We start from the raw sequence: 9494 nt of genomic DNA, 5'->3' as shown, positions 1-9494 counted from the left end.
TAACTATGAAATCTGATATATCCAAGACATGGTAAGTTGGGGAGTAGAGAATAATGAAAGAATGACACACATAAAGTTTATAAAGATTTGTCACGACACACTCAACAAGGATTGTAAGAACCTGAATGATTTTGGATATGAATTGTGTATCAATAACGAGATCAATGATGGAATCTACCAATTATCCATCATTAAGGTCATTATAACACTCTAAACTAAGTTTGAAAACATTGGTGAAAGAATTTGTATCAGACATAAAGTTATCTAAGAAATCCTAAAAAAATAAAGAATTTTTAAATGATGAATCATCCAAGTTAAACACGAGTAAGGAAACCTAAATATACCCCAACCGCTTACTTAATACACTTGTTTGTACAACCGATTTTGCATCTAGAGTAGAAAGTATTTGATAGATAATCTCATAAGGTAAAAGTCTGTCTTCCTATTTACTCCACCACTCTTACTTTTTGTTTCCTTTTTTGCTGAGCTCAGAGTTTCTTCTCTTCTCGAGGGTGAGACGTTTGTTCTCTTCATTTCTCTGAATTTTCTTCTCTCTTTGCTTCGCTGCTCCTCAGATACCTATTTTTGTAAGATTACATGTTACTTTTTCTCGTATCATTTTATTAACAAATATTATTTTTAACTTTATCTCAAAAAAATTCAATTTTTTTATTTTGATTTTTTTATTATATTTTGTTTTCTATGTGATAAAAATATTTAACAAATAAACCTAGAAAATAAAGATGTAATTATTAATAAAAATAATTTAAAAAATAATTCTTTAGTTCAATATTTTTATATAAATTTTAATTTAATATTGACTTTTTTTATATTGGTGACATTAAATTAACTGTGTTAATTCTTTTAGAGAAGATACTCACAATCTTTAAAAGATTAAATTAGTAATATCTTTTGTATTTTATTTACTTATTGTACCCATATCTTAGTCTCACACAATCTAAAATTATTATCAATAATAAATCTATATTTGAGTATGAGTACTCATCTTTATTTTATTTTTCTTATCTGTGTTTATACTATTTAACTTTAAATACAAAAGTTGCAATATTTTTTCCTTTTAATCTCCTATTTCTCTTAAAAATACTTTTTTTTTTCTTTATGTCTAGATACAAAGTTCAAATTCAATTAATTCATTCAATTTTTATCTTTGTTCATACTTCCTTTTTTTCTTCCTTCACACTTTCAAATGTATCTTTTATGCGTGATCTAATAATTTGAAGCAAACCTGATTTCACATGATCAATTTAATTATGGCTCAAAAGAATTTAGAAAAAAAAAAATAATTACAATTTTAATAAAACTAAAAAATAAATATTATTTTATTAAAACATTTACACGTGTTAAAATTTATGTTTAAATAGCTATATTTAAAAGTTAAAATTAATTTGGTGTCTTAATTTTTTTTTAAATATTTTATTTACTTTTTTAAATTATCAAAATAATTCAATAATATATTAGTTGTGATATAAGATTATATCATACAATTTTTTTTATCTATTTAAAATATAGTTTGAATGACACCTGACTTGTTTACCGTCTTATATTTTCTGAATTTTGATTAGCCTTACACACTGTACATATACAGACAAATACGAATTAACAAAGTTCATATATATTTTTATTTTTGTTCTTATTCAATTATTGAAATATATATAATAAAGTGAAAGAATAAATAATAAAAAATTATTTTTGAAATAATTATATATATTTTTCAGTTTATTAATTTTTATTCTATACATAAATAAAATTCAAAATCATTGATTGAAAAAATATACAACATTTATATTGAAAATTAGTAATATTTGTAAGGATGAATAAAAATATTAGAGTAGAAGTGTTAGAATTAAAATGACATTTAAATATTTTATTATTAAAATTAAAAGTTTATATAAATATTTTAATATTAAACTAAAGTATATATAAATATTTTACTTATTTATATTTTAAAATAGTCAAAATCGTATTTGTGAAACTTTTATTTTTTTCTATCTTTAAACAATAATTATATATGTGTTACCTAGTTGTTAAAAGTAAGTAAAAAATTGGTGTAAAAGTATATTCGTTTTAAAAATATGTGTGAAAAGATATATTTTTGTGATATAATATTTGATAGTAATATATATATTATCATATAATTTTTTAGGTGATGTTACAATGTTTCTCTTAAATTAAATGTATATATTTATTTTAATTAAGGTTAATGAGAAATTCTTGAAGTAATGTCATGATGCTAAATTATTTGTTTGTTTCAAAGTGATTAAATTCTAGAACTTATGTTAATGTTATTTTTTGAAATAGACATCTTTTTAATTTTTTGTAAAATAAAATATAAAACTAAAAAACTACAAAATACACTATCTCAACTATTAAAATCTTAATATGAATATGTGGTTAGTTAGAAAGTTAAAGAATAAAATAATCACATCTTAAAATATATATATATATATATATATTAATAAAATAAATAAATAAATTTTAATTATACAATTAGATCTAAAGTTACTTTTTACTTAATCAATTGATTATACTCTAAATTCACCCGTTGATATATATATTTAAACTCTCAACCTACATTAATGTCTACTTTTACAAAGGTAAGATTAATCTTAGTAAAGAAATAATACAAATCAGAGTTACAATATTTAAAATATTATAGTTTTGATGTCACAAACTTGATCAGACAGTCACCACTAAACACCTCATCCACTCTGAAATCTGATATATCCAAATTTGTAAGTTGGAGAGATTTTGAATCTCAACTTTATCATAATAGTTGCAACCATGAAATTCAAATACTCAAAATTAACACAATCTTTAAATGGATCAAGAGAATCTTCTAGTCCACACTCAAACCAACAACTACAAAAGTACAAATGCTTAAGAGAATAAAAGTTAAAAGTTGTGGTATGAGTACGTTTGAGAATAGTGAGAGAACGACAAAAAAATAAAATTTTCAAAAGATTACTCACGAAACACTCAACGAGAATTGTAAGAACTTGAAAGATTGTGATTGTGGATATGGATGGATATGAGTAACATGGTCAATGATAGAATCTATCAATTGTCCGTCGTTAAGGTCATTATGACACTTTAAACTAAGTTTGAAAACATTGCTAGAAGAATCTCTACTAGACATAAAATTATCAACAAAATCCTCAAAAAATATAGAATCATCAAATGATGAGTCATTCAAATTGAGCACCGGTAAGGATACCCAAATATACCTACATCATTTTCTCAAGATGTTGGTCTGCACTACAAACTTTACATCTAGAGTAGAAAGTATCCTAAGTATGATTTCATCATCAGGTAATTGACTCAATTTTTCATTCTTTGTTACTCCACCACTCTTCTTTTTTCTCTCATTTGTTGTCGAGTTCACAATTTCTCTTCTTGAGATTGAGACGTTTTCTCTCTTAATTTCTCTGAATTTTCTTCACTCTTTTCTTTCCTCCTTCCTCAAATACCTATTTTACAGGATTACATGTCACTTTGTTAAAAACCTATTAAAGTAAAAAGTACCCTAAGTATGATTTCATCGGGTAACTGACTCAATTTGTCTTCCTTTGTTACTCCACCCCTCTTCTTTTTTCTCTCAGTTTTTGCCAAGTTTACAGTTTCTCTCCTTGAAAGTGAGAAGTTTCTCTCTTTATTTCTCTGAATATTCTTCATTCTTTGCTTTCCTCCTCCTCAAATACCTATTTTTATCTCTTTGCTTTCCTCATCCTCAAATACCCATTTTTACAGGATTACATGTCACTTCTCCTCGTGTCATTTTGTTCAAAACTATTAGAGTAGAAAGTATCCTAAGTATGATTTCATCGGGCAACTGACTCAATTTGTCATCCTTTGTTTCTCCATCACTTTTTTTTTTCTTTTTTCGATTTCACAGTTTCTCTTTTGAGAGTGAAACGTTTTCTCTCTTCATTTCTCTGAATTTTCTCCACTCTTTACTTTCCTCCTCCTCAAATACCTATTTTTATAGGATTACACATCACTTCTCCTCTTGTCACTTTGTTAAAAACTATTATTTTTAATTTCATCTCAATTTTTTTTCAAAAATTTATTTTATTTACTTTATTTTATTATATGTTGTTTTCTATTTTTTTCTCCTCAATTTCCTTAGATTATGATTATGTAAATAAGAAGTGATAAAAATATTTAACAAATAAACTTAAAAAGTAAAGATTTAATTATTAATGACTCACAATAGAGTTATGATAAACTTGCGAGACTTCTTTGTATGCATATATGATACATGAATTATTAGACTTAAATTGTTTGTACAAAATTGAGTTATTACTTAAGTAATATAACTCATGTATCATATATGCATAGAATAAGTCTTCTAAGTGTCATAACTCTATTGTCAATCATTAATAATTAAATCTTTATTTTCTAAGTTTATTTGTAAAATATTTTTATCATTTTTTATTTACATAATTTTAATGTAAGAAAATTGAGGAGGAAAAATAGAAAACAAAATATAATAAAAAAAGTAAATAAAATAAAATTTTGAAAAAAAAAATTGTGATGAAATTAAAAATAATAGTTTTTAACGAAGTGACACGAGGAGAAATTACATGTAATTATGTTAAAATAGGTATTTGAAGAGGAGGAAAAAAAAGAGTGAAGAAAATTTAAAGAAATGAAGAGAGAAAACGTCTCACTCAAAAGGAGAGAAACTATGAACTCGGAAAAAAAGGAGAGAAAAAAGAAGAGTGGTGGAGTAACAAAGTAGGATAAATTGAATCAGTTACCCGAAGAAATCATACTTAGGATACTTTCTACTCTAATAGTTTTTAACAAAGTGACACAAAGAGAAGTGACATGTAATCCTGTAAAAATAGGTATTTGAGGAGGAGGAAAACAAAGAGATAAAAATAGGTATTTGAGGAAGAGTGAAGAAAATTCCAAGAAATGAAGAGAGAAAACCTCTCACTCACAAGGAGAAAAACTGTGAACTGGACAAAAAACGAGAGAAAAAAGAAGAGTGGTGGACTAACAAAGGAGAACAAATTGAGTCAGTTACCTGATGAAATCGTAATTAAGATACTTTCTACTTTAATAGTTTTTAACAAAGTGACACGAGGAGACATGACATGTCATATTGTAACAAAGTGAAGAAAATTAAGAGAAATTAAGAGAGAAAATGTCTCACTCTTAAGAAGAGAAATTGTGAACTCGACAACAAATGAGAGAAAAAAGAAGAGTGGTGGAGTAACAAAGAATGACAAATTGAGTCAACTACCTGATGATGAAATCATACTTAGGATACTTTCTACTCTAGATGTAAAGTTTGTAGTGCAGACCAGCATCTTGAGCAAAAGATGGAGGTATATTTGGGTATCTTTACCGGTGCTCAATTTGGATGACTCATCATTTGATGATTCTATATTTTTTTGAGGATTTCGTAGATAATTTTATGTCTGGTAGAGATTCTTCTAGCAATATTTTCAAACTTAGTTTAGAGTGTCATGATGATCTTAATGAAAGACAATTAAAAGATTCCATCATTGACCATGTTATTCATATCCATCCATGTCCACAATCACAACCCTTCAAGTTCTTACAATTCTCGCTGAGTGTGTCGTGAGTAATCTTTTGAAAATTTTATGTGTGTCGTTCTCTCACTATTCTCAAACGTAGTTACATATCTACTTATACCACAACTTTTAACTTTTCTTCTCTTAAGCAATTGTACCTTTGTAACTGTTGATTTGAGTGTGGACTGAGAGATTATCTTGATCTATTTAAAGATTTTGTTACTTTTGAGTATTTGAATTTCATGGTTGCAACTATTATGAAAAAGTTGAGAGGTTCAAAATCTCTCCAACCTACAAATTTGGATATATCAGATTTTAGAGTGGATGAGGAGTTTTGGTGGTGACTATCGGATCATGTTTGTGACATCAAAACTATAATATTTTAAATATTGTAACTCTGATTTGTATTGTTTCTCTACTAAGATTAATCTTACCTTTATTAAAGTAGATTTTAATGTAGGTTGAGAGTTTAGAGTGTTACACTAATCAATTGATTAAGTAAAAAATAACTTTAGGTCTAATTGTATAATTAAAATTTATTTATTTATTTATTTTATTAATATTTTTTATTTTAAGATGTGATTATTTTATTTTTTAATTTTCTAACTAACCCAATATTCATATTAAGATTTTAATAGTTGAGATAATGTATTTTGTAGTTTTTTTAGTGTTCTAGTTTACTTTATTTTACAAAATTGTCTATTTAAAAAATAACATTAACATAATTTTTAATCACATTGAAACAAACAAATAATTTAACATGACATTACTTCAAGAATAAAATAAATATATTTTAATTTAAAGAAATATTGTAACATCACCTAAAAAATTTATATCATACGAATAATATATATATATATATATATATATATATATATATATATATTTACACCAATAGTTTACTTACTTTTAACAATTTTAAACCAAGTAACATAAATATAATAATTCTCTAAACATAAAAAAAAAAACAGTTTCACAAATAATATTTTGACTATTTTAAAATATAAAATAAGTAAAATATTTATATAAATTTTCCACTACAACAAATATTTAAATAATAATTAAATTTAGAAATAAAAAATAATTAGTCACTATATTTACTAAATTAGATATTAATTTAGAAACGAAAAAAATTATTAGTTTCTATTATTAATAAAAATTTATAAAATAATTTCTAAATCTGTATTTAAATTATCTATCTAATATTTTAGAATTTAAATTGGTCTTTAAAAGACTAATAGAGACTAATTTAAAATATAAAATTGTAAGTAGCTAATGGTTAGATATCAATTTATAAACCATTTTATATTTTTTTTAATAATAGAAATTATTTTAAATATTAGTAGTTTTCTTAGTTTATAAAATAATCTTTAATTTAATCAAATAGTAACTAATTATTTTGATTTCTGAAATTAGTTTATATTTAATGATTTTCTTGTAGTGCAATACTATTATTAATTTTATTAACAAAATAAATAAATAATAATTTAAATAATATTAATATTATTATTAATGTTATTTTTATTATTATTAAATATATTAATAATAAGAAGAATATTTATAGTATTAATAATAATATCAATTTTAGAATCAAGATTTGATTTAAATTTGAATTTGCAAACCAATGGAAACTTGTGATTTATAAAACAGAACAAAACTTATTGTACATAGAATTCGAAAACATATTTTTTTTTAATATATAATGAAATAATTAAATGTGGTTTAAAATATTCACAGTTTAGACTAAAATAATTTTGTTTGAATAATATTTTCCAATATTAATGACAATTTTAATTAAATATGATTTAAAATACACACAATTAAATATCACATTTTTATTATTTTAAATCACATTTTTTTAAATATGATTTATTATTTTTTTAAAATTATTGCTACAACACTCTAACTTAAATGTCCATGATTCAAAAAAGGGTGATTTATAATGATTTTTAAGTCATATTTCTATTGTCTTTTTCACTTTTAGATCACAATTATGTGCCTATAATCACTTTTAGATTATAGTTTTATTATTTAGTCCACACATTGTAAAGATAACATTTTAAAAAATATGATATAAATAATTAATTACTTTATAGATGTGGTTTTTAAGTAGTTATTAATGAATTTTTTTCTATATTTAGACAACACTTAAATTCTTGTGGTATAGTGTATTGTTGTTTAAAAAATAATAATTGTGTAATAGTGTATATGTTTCAAAAATATTTATGAAGAAATATTTTTTTATAATATTTTATAATAACTTATAGAGCACTAAAAAAAATATAAAATAGTGTCCTAAAAGTGAGTGAAAATCACTATCTCAAATATTAAAATGGGTTAGTTAAAAAAGTTAAAGAAGTAAATAATCACATGTTAAAATAAAAAAGATATTAATAAAATTAAAAATTCTAAAAAAATTAATTATACAACTAAATCTTTTATATATATATAAATATATATATATATATATATATATATTTCGAATTATAAGTTTTCAAAATTATTTAAATACAAAATACATGTATAATTAAAAATAAAAAATGATTTCTTAGTCTTATTTCACGTTTTACATTCAACTTCATCTTAATACTATTATAGTAGTGATGATTTTAGAATTTTAAATAACCATAATATATATATATATATAATTTATTACATGTCAAAAACACTAAAAGTATAAATAATAATAAAAAAAAACATATTTGTTGTCTATAAAAAATAAATTATAAATTAAATACTTAAACATTAGATACTTTTTGAAAGATTGTATTGAGTTTAATACCTAGGATATAACAAATTATTTTTAATTTAGATGTCAAGTAGTCATTTACATATGAGAAGTAATTTCTTACCCACTAATTTAGTTCTTGACGAATTTTTATAAAACAAACTTCATCAACTTTAAAATAACTAGTTTCTATTCCCTTAATATTCTTTGTACTTAAAAAAAAAACTAAAAATAAAGAAAAGAGAGCATCAAAATGTCACGAGAGTTTCTCAATCAACAAATAAAAGAAAATAGAATATCAAAATGTCACGAGAGTTTCTCAATCAACAAATAAAAGAAAATAGAGCATCAAAATGTTACGAGAGTTTTTCAATCAACAAATAAAAGAAAATAGAGCATCAAAATGTCATGAGAGTTTCTAGATCAACTAAAAAATCAAGTCAAACACCTCAAAAGAACTAAGAATCAAAACATCAATTTCTCTCAATCGCAATAAAACCCTAAATAAATTACATGAAAAACCTTAAAAGCAAAATTAGAATGAAATGAAAAGAAGGAGAAGAAGGAAGAAACTTACTTTAGGCAAAAAGAAGACTTCATCCTCTCACTCGCTTAAACTGTTGGTGGCACAAGATAGTTAAAAATGAAAACTTAGATTCTTTGAAGAAGATGAAAGAGAAAGGAAGAAGATGAAAGAGAAAGGAAGAAGAGAGAATGACAAAGAATATGTTTCTGATTTTTTAAAGTAAGAAGGATAAAGAATCTCTTAGGGGAACCCTTATCCTTTTAAGCTTATCCTATCACTTTTGTTTTAATGTTGTATATAAATTTAACCCAAATAACAAAAATTCACTATTATATTGTTATCTACATAGTCATAAACTTCATAAATATTTCTTTTATTAGATTAAAATTAAAATTTACTATCACTTGTTAATTATTTTGCACATCTATTTTAAAATTTAAAAAAATGCACGTTCTTACAATTTTAAGTTGATGTTAGTCTAAAAAAAGGTTTTTTTTAATATCAATAAAAATATTCTTAACTTTAACAAAAAAAAAATTACTAAGAATCATCTTTCGAAAAATAATATTGTCTTACATAACAAAAAAAATTAGAGAGAAATGACAACATATTCTTTATAACTTAACTAACGATACATACATTTATCAAAACTCAATCTATGAGAGAAAATGAA

The 9494-nt window shown here is 23.1% G+C and overlaps 1 long non-coding RNA gene across 1 annotated transcript; it reads right to left on the bottom strand.

The window, feature by feature from the left end:
* Window positions 1–272: 272 nt before the first annotated feature.
* On the bottom strand, window positions 273–9057 carry LOC137826923 (uncharacterized). The gene is made up of 2 exons (XR_011083623.1): window positions 8873–9057; window positions 273–579 (listed from the first exon to the last, which is right to left on the bottom strand). It is a non-coding gene; the product is annotated as an uncharacterized lncRNA (long non-coding RNA).
* Between the last annotated feature and the right edge of the window lie 437 nt (window positions 9058–9494).

This window comes from Phaseolus vulgaris, chromosome 8 (genome assembly GCF_000499845.2).
Source record: "Phaseolus vulgaris cultivar G19833 chromosome 8, P. vulgaris v2.0, whole genome shotgun sequence".
Lineage (NCBI taxonomy): Eukaryota > Viridiplantae > Streptophyta > Magnoliopsida > Fabales > Fabaceae > Phaseolus > Phaseolus vulgaris.
The sequence above is the reverse complement of the archived record's forward strand: the minus strand, read 5'-3'. Positions and strand labels throughout refer to the sequence as shown.